General features: G+C 49.2%; 1 protein-coding gene across 4 annotated transcripts in view; it reads left to right on the forward strand.

Moving 5' to 3' along the window:
• Positions 1–385: 385 nt before the first annotated feature.
• The window catches only part of npffr1l2 (neuropeptide FF receptor 1 like 2), a 36,034-nt gene continuing 23,487 nt past the window's right edge, over positions 386–12,932 (forward strand). For 3 of the 4 annotated variants that reach the window (XR_015116671.1, XM_086207441.1, XM_086207447.1), the window contains exons 1-3: positions 386–718; positions 1,365–1,545; positions 3,749–3,826. The gene's annotated coding sequence lies outside the window, so the exon portion shown is untranslated. The remainder of the gene's footprint in view (positions 719–1,364; positions 1,546–3,748; positions 3,827–12,932) is intronic. The other variant, XM_086207443.1, reaches the window with a different exon arrangement.

Here is a 12,932-nt window from a genome sequence, read left to right on the forward strand (position 1 = left end):
GGAGGACCACTGCTCCACCGCCTCCTCTGGATGTTTTTCACTTGTGGAAATGTCAGTAGAATATTTGTGTGTGTTTATACCTGGTTTTTGTTATGTATTGGAGCCCATTTCAGCTTGAATCACTAACCTTACCAGGACCTCTGGTCCTCACGGGGACCACAGACCAGTTCTAATGTGGAACTATGTGATTTCTGAATTCCTGGTTAAGGCTGGAGTTAAGTTGTGAAGAAAAAAAAAAACTAAAATTCGTCAAAATCGATTCAAATCAAAATAAATAAAGTGGCTGCCACGGCAGAAACGGAGGAACGAGACATGTGAGGTGGTGGTCAATCTGGATTAATAACTTTTCTAAATAAACTGGGAGGGCTGAAGTCATGCGGCAGCATCAGGACCGTCGTTGTTTTAAACGTAAATCTGCATGAACGGCACTTCCGTTCATCGCTAATTGGTCTGGGGTGACGTGGAGTCTCCGAGCCTCCGTACCTGAGCTGGAGGTGGCGCGGCGCCTCCGGGAGTGCCACCCCCCGCCTCCTCCCCCACCTGCGGACCTGTCTCTGGTCTCCGAGTGAATCCGCTTCCAGCAGTTGGGACTTGGAACAGTTGAGCCCGAGCTGCAGGAGGCTAACAGGCTGGAAACCGACCGGGACAACCGCCACTTTTTCATTCTCCGGTTCATTCGCTCATTTCCATCAATCGACCGACATCTGGAAGCTCGGAGGTAGGTTCGTTTGTTTCATTCACCCCCGGGGCGCGTCCCCCCCGCTCCCCGGGGCTCAGCCCAGCGACCCTGCACCGTGTTTCAACTTGGTGAACATCTTCCACCTGCATACTGCGAGTTTGAACCGGTCAGACGACCCGGCAATTACACGGAATGAGTCCGTGAGAACCCCCAGTTCTTTTCTCTCTCTCTCTATCTCCTGCTCCTCCTGGAGTCCATGAGGGGACGTTGTACTGGCGGCGTTGGGGACAGAGAGCTGGACCTGCCGGTCCATCAGCCGGAACCAGTCGGTCTGCCTGGCTGGTTCGTAGTTGAGTGGCAGCTCGAGACTTCACGGGTTGAGGTGAAAGTTCTCGCGGGTTGTTGTCTGGTTGCACCTGACAACAAAGTTACACCACAGGGACGAAACTGACGACTTAAGAGGCTGGAATACTCATCAAACCGTGTGTGTGTGTGTGTGTGTGTGTGTGTGTGTGTGAGAGAGAGAGAGCGAGAGAGAGAGAGAGAAGGTTTACTAGACTGGATGAATATGAACTTTTCTTTTAATGATCAACAGTTTGGTGCTCGCTGGTCAGGTGTCGCGGTTCTTTGCCAAAGAAAGCTGTCGACCATCGTTTCAGACTCTCACTTTATCTGCCTCCGAAAGGACACTCAAAAACCCTGAAGGAAGCAGAGACGAGCTCAGATGTTCTTTGGTCTGACTGGTCAGAGTGGAACACAAGAACCCTGTGGAACACCTCAAGAACGGTTCCTCCGCCCCCTGCAGCAGAGCAGCTTATTGCGACTGCTCGTCATCAGTTTCCTGAAGTCACCCGCAGGAAGTTCAGGTGAGCTCATCAGTCACTTAACTCATCAAGTGATTGTTTCAGCACCGCTGTGATGGATTAAGAAGGTGTGTGTGTGGCGGGGGGGGGGCAGCATGTTGATTACATGTGATTAATCGTCAATTTGACTTTGCTGCTTTCATCCATTTTCATCTTAAAACTGACCTCAAAGAATAGAAGAGAAATCAACCGATAAATTGATAATCTACACAAACTACACAACAGTCTCCAGGGACCAGCAGGACAATTACAGCTGCAGTGATGGGGATATGAGGTAGTTGGTATCTAACACACACACATACACACACGCGCCCCCCCCCCCCCCCCCACACACACACACACACACACACACACACACTGAGACTTGAGCAAATATGTGATGTTTTATTTGGACTCGTCGGCCCGGCAAGGAGGTGAATGGAGGTTCCTCCGGTTCCTAGTCGGGTCGGTCCAGCCAGGACACACCTGCACATCATCGCCCCTCCTCTTTCTCTCCCCCGATGAATCATGGGAATTGAAGGTGGCTCCCCAGGCTACGAGCTGGACCAAAGGGGCATGATTGACAGAAATGTGGCAGCACTTTTCAAGTCTCGTGCTTCAGGCTCACGGGTTTGGCGTGGAGCAATGTTGTCAGATGCAGCCGAGACTCGCGCCTCCCCCGCTGAGGCGGCGGCTTGATGAGCTCCTGATGTGATTCACTTGCCAGCGAACTTATCGGATGCTACACATCTGACATGGAGACGTAAAGACGTTGGTTTGGTTCCTCGTCCTCATTTTGTCAGGTCTCCTCTTCCTCTGCCCCCCCCTCCCCCCCCCCAGAGCCGGGCTCCTGACCCACTCTGGTTTCAGTTGATTTGATTAAACTTGGCGTTTTTCTTACCGTCAGACATGTTTGGAAGCGTTTTGATCATTGGTTGAGTCAGAATTGGTTGAGCGTCCGGGGCGGCGGCGGGAGGCCGTTGTTGCTCGGTGGGACAGAGCTGCACGGCTTGATTGTGTGTGTGTGTGTGTGTGTGTGTGTGTGTGTGTGTGAATGTGAGCGGTGGCTCTGCTGAGGGGGGGTGTGGACACGGGGCTCCTGCACTTCAGCTGGCGTCCGTCTCCTTGGGTGGGGGGAGGTGCAGCGTGTGCAGGCTGGCGGCGAGACTCCTCTGCTCGCAACGTTTGATTGCAGCTCCTCACAGGAGGGACTGGATTTTACAGGCTTGTGTTGTCATCTTGTCTTCAGCTTTGATGGGGGGGTCCATACTGGGTGATGCGGTTCAGTGGGGAGGGGCCTGCCACTCAATCAGTCAATCATTGCACTGTTGACAAGATGTTTTTGTTGTTGTTTTACCACTACCAGGCTGTGGGTGGAGCAGGTGAGTTAATCCCTGTTTCAAATTTCAACGAGTCGGCAAAATACAAACAAGGAGGCGTCCAGGCGAAGTGGCAAAGCTGCAGAAGTTGATGTCATTAACGAAGTCAAACAGAAAGGACCTTGAAGAGAAGAGATGAAAGAGATGATCAAAGACCCTCCAGATTCTCCGGCTTTGATCCATGAAGCTTTGTCGAGGTTTGGTTCACTGGTGAGGAAAAGGATCAGCAGACGCGGTCGCCGGGCAGTTGAAGGCCAGGGCGAAGACCTCCAGCGTGAATCCAGTCTTAGCCTCGGCGAGCACTCGAGCGCTAGGGGAGAACACATGAATCCGCAGTCACACTTGTTTACTTGAGGGGGCCCACTTACACCAGTGGCACGTGCACCACAGGTACCATCAGTGGCACACGCACTTCAGGTTGAGAATCCCTCCTCTAGCGATGCCTCCGTGTTAATCCTGGGAGGGACGTTGGCGAGGGCTGCAGTTAGCGACGGCCTCTGTCAGTAATTGTCAGAGCGAGTATGAATCCATGGATGTTTCTATCTGGATCCCAGGAAGCGTAACCGTCACTCTGGCAACGACTACTTGATGAATTTCACAGTCTCTTCGTCCTCTTCCTCGTCTCCAACTGTGGACTCTCGTGGTTTGTTTGTCTCCAGTGACCCAAGCTGCACCTGCCAGGATGGAGGCTGCCAGGCTGAGGCCGCCAGGCTGAGGCCGCCGGCGTCATTCACCAGTCAGATCAGTGACATGTTGATGACCGCCGCCCTGAAGTGACCATACAAAGTGTCTGAGGGATGGATTTCCTGTGGTTACGAACTTCTGTTCTTGTTTCTTTTGTATTGCAGAGTCTCTGTCTCAGAGGAGGAGGAGAAGCAGGCGAAGGTCTCAGCCGGCAGCTTCTGGTCGGTCCAACTGTCTTTCTGGTAGGTCTGACCAGCCGATGGCAGCCGATAAGAGGAAAGTCAAAGGAATGTGGTCCAGGGTTGTGTGACACGTTTTTGGTCGCTAGTTGTTGGTTGCTGTGCTTTGTTGATGTAGCGGGTGGCGCGTGTTTGATGCTGGAGACTACGATGATGGTTTATCAACGCTCATGTGCGGCCATCAAGTGCAGCGTTACGCCAGGACTCTGATGAGCTTCGTGCATTTGGCGTGACTGACAGTGCCGAAGGGAGACCTGCTGGAGGGTTGAGAGCTCTCGCATTCTCTTCTTCTTCTTCTCTGACCTCATCAATGGCGAATCGATCATGGGTGTGTGGTTCTGACCCTCACACAGGGTTTAGTGGTGATGGTGGATTCACCCCAGCTCCAACCCTCTCTCTGTCTCTCACCCTCTAACTCTAACCCTCTAAATCTAACCCTCTAACCTAACCCCTTAACTAACCCTCTATCTCTAACCCTCCATCTCTAACCCCTTAACTAACACTCCATCTCTAACCCTCCATCTCTAACCCCTTAACTAACCCTCTATCTCTAACCCTCCATCTCTAACCCCTTAACTAACTCTCCATCTCTAACCCTCCATCTCTAACCCCTTAACTAACCCTCCATCTCTAACCCTCCATCTCTAACCCCTTAACTAACCCTCTATCTCTAACCCTCCATCTCTAACCCCTTAACTAACCCTCCATCTCTAACCCTCCATCTCTAACCCCTTAACTAACCCTCTATCTCTAACCCTCTAACTCTAAACTCTCTATCTCTAACCCTCTAACCTAACCCCTTAACTAAACCTTGATCTCTAACCCTCCATCTCTAACCCCTTAACTAACCCTCCATCTCTAACCCTCCATCTCTAACCCCTTAACTAACCCTCCATCTCTAACCCTCCATCTCTAACCCCTTAACTAACCCTCTATCTCTAACCCTCCATCTCTAACCCTCCATCTCTAACCCCTTAACTAACCCTCCATCTCTAACCCTCCATCTCTAACCCCTTAACTAACCCTCTATCTCTAACCCTCCATCTCTAACCCTCCATCTCTAACCCCTTAACTAACCCTCTATCTCTAACCCTCCATCTCTAACCTCTTAACTAACCCTCCATCTCTAACCCTCCATCTCTAACCCCTTAACTAACCCTCCATCTCTAACCCTCCATCTCTAACCCTCCATCTCTAACCCCTTAACTAACACTCTATCTCTAACCCTCTAACTCTAAACTCTCTATCTCTAAACCTCTAACCTAACCCCTTAACTAACCCTTGATCTCTAACCCTCCATCTCTAACCCCTTAACTAACCCTTGATCTCTAACCCTCCATCTCTCACCCCTTAACTAACCCTCCATCTCTAACCCTCCATCTCTAACCCCTTAACTAACCCTCCATCTCTAACCCTCCATCTCTAACCCCTTAACTAACCCTCCATCTCTAACCCTCCATCTCTAACCCCTTAACTAACCCTCTATCTCTAACCCTCTAACTCTAAACTCTCTATCTCTAACCCTCCATCTCTAACCCCTTAACTAACCCTTGATCTCTAACCCCTTAACTAACCCTCCATCTCTAACCCTCCATCTCTAACCCCTTAACTAACCCTCCATCTCTAACCCTCCATCTCTAACCCCTTAACTAACCCTCCATCTCTAACCCTCCATCTCTAACCCCTTAACTAACCCTCCATCTCTAACCCTCCATCTCTAACCCCTTAACTAACCCTCTATCTCTAACCCTCCATCTCTAACCCTCCATCTCTAACCCCTTAACTAACCCTCTATCTCTAACCCTCCATCTCTAACCTCTTAACTAACCCTCTATCTCTAACCCTCCATCTCTAACCCCTTAACTAACCCTCCATCTCTAACCCTCCATCTCTAAACCCTTAACTAACCCTCTATCTCTAACCCTCTAACTCTAAACTCTCTATCTCTAACCCTCTAACCTAACCCCTTAACTAAACCTTGATCTCTAACCCTCCATCTCTAACCCCTTAACTAACCCCTTAACTAACCCTCGATCTCTAACCCTCCATCTCTAACCCCTTAACTAACCCTCTATCTCTAACCCTCCATCTCTAACCCTCCATCTCTAACCCCTTAACTAACCCTCGATCTCTAACCCTCCATCTCTAACCCCTTAACTAACCCTCTATCTCTAACCCTCCATCTCTAACCCTCCATCTCTAACCCCTTAACTAACCCTCTATCTCTAACCCTCCATCTCTAACCTCTTAACTAACCCTCCATCTCTAACCCTCCATCTCTAACCCCTTAACTAACCCTCCATCTCTAACCCTCCATCTCTAACCCCTTAACTAACACTCTATCTCTAACCCTCTAACTCTAAACTCTCTATCTCTAACCCTCTAACCTAACCCCTTAACTAACCCTTTATCTCTAACCCTCCATCTCTAACCCCTTAACTAACCCTTGATCTCTAACCCTCCATCTCTCACCCCTTAACTAACCCTCCATCTCTAACCCTCCATCTCTAACCCCTTAACTAACCCTCCATCTCTAACCCTCCATCTCTAACCCCTTAACTAACCCTCCATCTCTAACCCTCCATCTCTAACCCCTTAACTAACCCTCTATCTCTAACCCTCCATCTCTAACCCTCCATCTCTAACCCCTTAACTAACCCTCGATCTCTAACCCTCCATCTCTAACCCCTTAACTAACCCTCTATCTCTAACCCTCCATCTCTAACCCTCCATCTCTAACCCCTTAACTAACCCTCTATCTCTAACCCTCCATCTCTAACCTCTTAACTAACCCTCTATCTCTAACCCTCCATCTCTAACCCCTTAACTAACCCTCCATCTCTAACCCTCCATCTCTAAACCCTTAACTAACCCTCTATCTCTAACCCTCTAACTCTAAACTCTCTATCTCTAACCCTCTAACCTAACCCCTTAACTAAACCTTGATCTCTAACCCTCCATCTCTAACCCCTTAACTAACCCCTTAACTAACCCTCGATCTCTAACCCTCCATCTCTAACCCCTTAACTAACCCTCTATCTCTAACCCTCCATCTCTAACCCTCCATCTCTAACCCCTTAACTAACCCTCGATCTCTAACCCTCCATCTCTAACCCCTTAACTAACCCTCTATCTCTAACCCTCCATCTCTAACCCTCCATCTCTAACCCCTTAACTAACCCTCTATCTCTAACCCTCCATCTCTAACCTCTTAACTAACCCTCCATCTCTAACCCTCCATCTCTAACCCCTTAACTAACCCTCCATCTCTAACCCTCCATCTCTAACCCCTTAACTAACACTCTATCTCTAACCCTCTAACTCTAAACTCTCTATCTCTAACCCTCTAACCTAACCCCTTAACTAACCCTTTATCTCTAACCCTCCATCTCTAACCCCTTAACTAACCCTTGATCTCTAACCCTCCATCTCTCACCCCTTAACTAACCCTCCATCTCTAACCCTCCATCTCTAACCCCTTAACTAACCCTCCATCTCTAACCCTCCATCTCTAACCCCTTAACTAACCCTCCATCTCTAACCCTCCATCTCTAACCCCTTAACTAACCCTCTATCTCTAACCCTCTAACTCTAAACTCTCTATCTCTAACCCTCCATCTCTAACCCCTTAACTAACCCTTGATCTCTAACCCCTTAACTAACCCTCCATCTCTAACCCTCCATCTCTAACCCCTTAACTAACCCTCCATCTCTAACCCTCCATCTCTAACCCCTTAACTAACCCTCCATCTCTAACCCTCCATCTCTAACCCCTTAACTAACCCTCTATCTCTAACCCTCTAACTCTAAACTCTCTATCTCTAACCCTCCATCTCTAACCCCTTAACTAACCCTCTATCTCTAACCCTCTAACTCTAAACTCTCTATCTCTAACCTAACCCCTGAACTAACCTAGCCCTAATTAACCCTAATCCAAGTCTTAACCCTAAAATTTAACGATCCACGTTGTGGGGACTTGTATTCTTGGTACATGAGGCAGGCAAGTCCCCACAACGTCAGTGTGGAACAGACGAATGTCCCTACAGGGGAACACATGAATACAAACACACATGCAGAGAAGGCATATCAGTGGCTTTGTTTACAAGAAAATTAGGTCCTCTAATGTGCCCATTAAGGAATATAGTGCGTTACCATGGCAACTGGACAGCCCTGGACCAGCTGCTAGCTGTACAACACATCAGGGACGTATGGAGTGCCTCCCATCTGGATGGACCTGTAGCAGCTCACCTCTGGTTTCCAGTCCATTGTGTTTTCGAGAAGGATTACTGCGGATTATCCTGCGACGCTCACGTACTCCAGAGTTGTCCTCAGAAGTGTCAGCTTCACCGCATGTTTTCTGTCCTCGGAGAGCCTGTCAGTACACAAGTGGACAGAGGAATCACAAGCCAGGAGAGACGGAGTCAGAGGCCGGAGCCAAGTGGGGTGTCGTTACTCCTCTCAAAGCGCCAGTCGTCAAACTGAAACCTCAGCACTCATTAGTTCAGGCTGCTCAGAGGACAAAATACACAACGTACATGAGTCGTGACCTCTTTGTCCTGCTAACTATTCAAACAAATGTCAAGTAAGCCTGCTAACACATGCAGTAAGAAACTATCAAGACTGGAACAGAGGAGGCGCTGTAGCCACACCTGGCTAACGTAACCTAGCAACCCTGACATGAAGATAAAGCAGTGATGTGTTACAACAAACCGAAATCGGTCACATGACAACACTATTGACTCTAGACGGTAAAGTGAACTTAAAGCTCTCAAAGACAGAACAGCGAACGGAAATGAAGAGACGCCGAGAACCGCAAGCTGAGGACGTCGTTCACAGTCAGCTGAGTCCCTGACTGCAGTGACTAGCACCTGACTGAGTCACATGACTAGGATCATACACGAGACACACAGGACCATAACAGCAAGACGGGGATGGTTTTCTGTCAAAGGCCAACAGAGGGCAGAGCTCTGACCGACCACGGCTGCGTCCTCACGATTGTCTTCACAAAAGGATCTTGAATCTAAATTAATCGGGTGAAAAAATCCCACAACGTTCCGCTGCCTCTGATGGCCACTTCAAGCAGATTGGACTGATTTCCTACACAATTGGCGTGCGTAACGTCCCCTGCCACTCTCGTGGATAATATTTCTGACCATCAGAGTGAGTCATCGCCGCTCTGAGGGGTTAGAGGTCGTCTCTGAGCGGTCGGCTGCTTTGTGTTGCAGAATCATGCAAGGACGTCGTGGTTCCGATGTATTCAGATTTGAATGAGACATTCACGTCTGGGTGAATTATCAGGGCCTGAGCCTGCAGGTGCTTCAGGTGAAGACCCTGTCATGTTTGCTCAGCAGAGCAACACATCAGCAGGCTAAAACACTACAAACACCCACTAACCAGTGTCCCAGCCCCCCAACACCCAGGAGGCAGCTGGGCCAGACGGCCCGGAGCCGGTTTTCACATCCACACCATTCAAAACCTGGTCCTGGACTGTTCTTGCTGTCAATGAGTGTACAATATGAGCTTTATGGGCATAACGTGCATCATCTAATTTCACCCCCTGAACATGCATGAAATTCGCTGAAATTCAGCACACTTGTCCGGTCTGGCTAAACATTCACTAATCAAAAAAAAAACAAAACAATAAAGTCAATAGCGCCACCTAGGGAGCCACACAACTACAAGATGATTTTAGATAATTTGCAGCGCTATAACTCCTCCCACGAATGTCCCACAACCATGGGACCAACACCGTTGGACTCGTCTCATCAAGACACACAATTCTTATACTCTGACCCCTCACCTATCTACAAAAGAATGTCCATAAATTGGACAAAACTGTCAAAATGAGGACTTTTTTTACTCCCCGAACAAAATCTATCTCCTCCTAAGGCATTAATGCTATCGCTTCCAAACTTTGCCACATTGATCGCACAACTCTGCTCTTCAAAAATCTTTAAAAGTTTCTATTATTCCTATTTTTATAGATACAAAACAGTTCATCTGCGGTATGAATTCTTTGAAATGCTCATCTGTAACTTTCTCATGGTTAAGATGTAGAATCTTCACTCCGCCACGTTTCTGCCACACCGGCTGCACTTCATTCAGTTCCATCCATCACCGTCGCTGCTCCACTGGTGTTCTGATGGGAATTACAGCACCTGACGGGAGCTGGAGAACATGAAGCACCGCCGTCAGTGACGGTGGAAGAGTCCTGGACACGGTGGGATTTAGTCGCACAACAGCACATAGACGGCCTCGCATCCACTGTCGTGTTGTATATAAAGAATTGTGCTGATTGTGTGACGGTGAATAAACGCATCAGGACCTTCTGCTTTGGGTCTGGGAACAGAGAGCTCTGCAGCGCTGCCAGTCCAGTTTGCAGGAAGGCTGAGGTCGACTACAAGCAGGAGATCGAAGAATGGAGGCTCACAGCAGGAATGGAAGTCATCCAGCGCCTCATAGGGAAAAAGTACAAGTACAAAGGCAGCGAAGACTCCAGCAGCAGCAACTCAGGAAAAAATTGACAATCATTTCGAAATCTTCAATCATTTCTTTGCTGGCTTTGAGGTGAATGACACAGCGCCTGAGGAAATGCTGCCACCGCCGCCAACAACAGACAGCCTGATGCTATCAGCACAGATGAGATAACGAGGCAGCTTCAGATGTGTGAAGTCAAAGAGCCGCCGCCGCCGCCGCCAACAGCAGTCAGTCTGGGGAGGGCCCTGGCTGGCTGGCAGAGGAATCCAGGCCGTCTCCCTGTCAACACGTGCTGTCCCAAAATACCTCAAACCCGCCAGCAGGACCCAGGACCACGTCCACCTCGCTGACTCAGACCGCTCGCGCCGCCGGCATTTCAGAGTTAGATTGTTTTTGTTTTGGTTAATCTGAGAGGGTTTATGGTGCAGTTTGCTGTGATTTGCTTTAAAATCACTTTCCCACAGCTGCTGGCAGACGCTGCAACCGCTGTCTAGTAAACTGACGGGTCGCTGGTTCGATCCCTGCAGCGCGAGGAGCCCCTAAAGGTTCCTGATGGGTTGGTGCGTGGCAGCCGACGTGTGTGTGTGCGTGCGTGCGTGCGTGTCAGAACTACTGGAGGTGATGCGACTGTTCAGTTTATTTGCTATTTAACATGAATTATTAGTGAGGGAGGGGATGCGTGTTCATCTGCAGTTCTTGATCACATGACACCACGCAAAGGCAACCATCAATCTACAGGAAGTGATCCGTATTGAAAGTGAGCAGACTCGTCTTCGAAAAAGTGGGAGGGGCTTTTACTCTCTGGTAGCCATGTGTCATGGCCTCTGAAGGTTGCCGTCACGATTGTCTCTCACCAGTCTCAACTGCATTCCTGCGTCCAGATTGTCCCGTGGAGGCAGAGCGGCAGTTCCACTTATAGCCAAAACAAAAGCAACCGCAGGGCGTCGCGTTCTCCTCCGCTGTGTTGGCGTTCCAGCAGAGGTCGAAGCAGCTCAGTGTCACGAGTGGTGAGCAGCTTTTTGTTGTGGTTTTGGTGATGTGATGTTTGATCGAGCAAGAAGAACGAGCATGATGGGCTCTCAATGTGGAGACGCATGTTCATGCCAGGTGCACAGTTGCAGACCTGCCTGTCCAAGGAAGGTGTTCTCCTCGCTGCCGTCACCACAGCTGCTCACCATTGGAGGGAAGACAGCGTGATTCTCAACCTGGGCACGTGACTGGCAGTGTTTTTGGAGAAAAAGCAGATAAAATGAGCTTGACTTGACCAAACTGCCCCTGTGAATGACCACTGGGGTCAGTGGACACAGTCTGAATGCCACGAGCCACAGGACAGACGCCGTGCAGAGCCTTCGTCATGTGGGAATCATGATTGTCCTCTAACCGTCATTGTCATCGCCCTGAAAGAGGATGAAGCGTCGGTACACTTGCAGAAAATAGACAAAAGAATCTTTGTTCATCTCAACAACTCTGGTGTTAGTCATCATCTTCCAGTTTCTGTTCATGTTCTCCTTCTCCCCCCTCCCTCCCTCCCTCCCTCCCTCTCAGCTCCACTCATTTTCCCTGGAAATGTTCTCTTGAATGAGGACCATTTCAAAGATGCATGAAGATGTCTGATCATACATTTTTGATGAAAAATACAAATAAACTACTTTTTCTTTTCTCTTTGCGCCTCTGCTCACCTGCTCATCTCTCACCTGTTTCCCTCTTCTCCTCCTCCCTTCTTCTCACATCTCTTTTCCTCCCAATCATTCTCTTTCTCTGCAGTTCTTCCTGTCTCCTTGTCAACTGTCCCTCCGTAATGTTACATGGTCAAGTCTTGATGCAGACAGACAATGAACTCTGGTCACCTGGGCAACAGCTGCATGAGTGCAGGGTGGCGCCCTGTGTTCAAGAGTGTGTGCGAACGGGTGTGTGTGTGTGTGTGTGTGTGGGGGGGGGGGGGGGTGTCGATGCCTGTGAGTCATGACCCAAACGATGGCAGGTGTATTGATCATGAAATCAGAGTTGTCTTGTATTGACTCAATCATTCATTCATTAAATTATGTTGTGACTTCTTTCACGTATTTAATGTTTTAAAAGAAACAAGAAAAAAATAGCAAAAAAATGCCACTCGATTAGGGGCCCCAAGCAGCTGCGTCGTCCGCTCGTTCCTCGGGCCGGCCCTGTCACTGCTCCCTCTCCTCCCCTCCCGACCGACGGTCTCTGGCTCTGCTGTGACTGCCTCTCGTCCTCTCGGATCGCTCCGTCTTGGCTTCTGAGGGAGGTTCAGCCCAGGTGAGACGAGCGTCCGCTGAGCTGCCATTTGCACCCAGAGAGACTGAGGTGACGTGACTCAACGTTCCCTTTAATAACCCCCGAGGTTTGAGGCCCTTGAAGGACGTTTCTTATTTCATCCGAAATTGGCCCTAAGGTTTGATTTCCCCCTCCAGGTATGAAAGGTTACAATAAAAAATGAATATCTCAATTTAAAAGCATTGTAAAGGGCTGTTTGTACTGCTCTGTCGTGAGCGTCAGTGCTGTCTTTTCACCATTGGATCAGGTGGCTGAGGTCAAGCACGCATCCATGAGTAGGAACAAGCCAAGCAGGCTTCTGCTGGTCGATCAGTGCTTGAGCGGTGGTTTTCTGCAGAGA

The sequence above is a fragment of the Aulostomus chinensis genome, chromosome 6 (assembly GCF_037954235.1).
Source record: "Aulostomus chinensis isolate RoL2024-O1b breed Wild chromosome 6, RoL_Achi_v1.0, whole genome shotgun sequence".
NCBI lineage: Eukaryota > Metazoa > Chordata > Actinopteri > Syngnathiformes > Aulostomidae > Aulostomus > Aulostomus chinensis.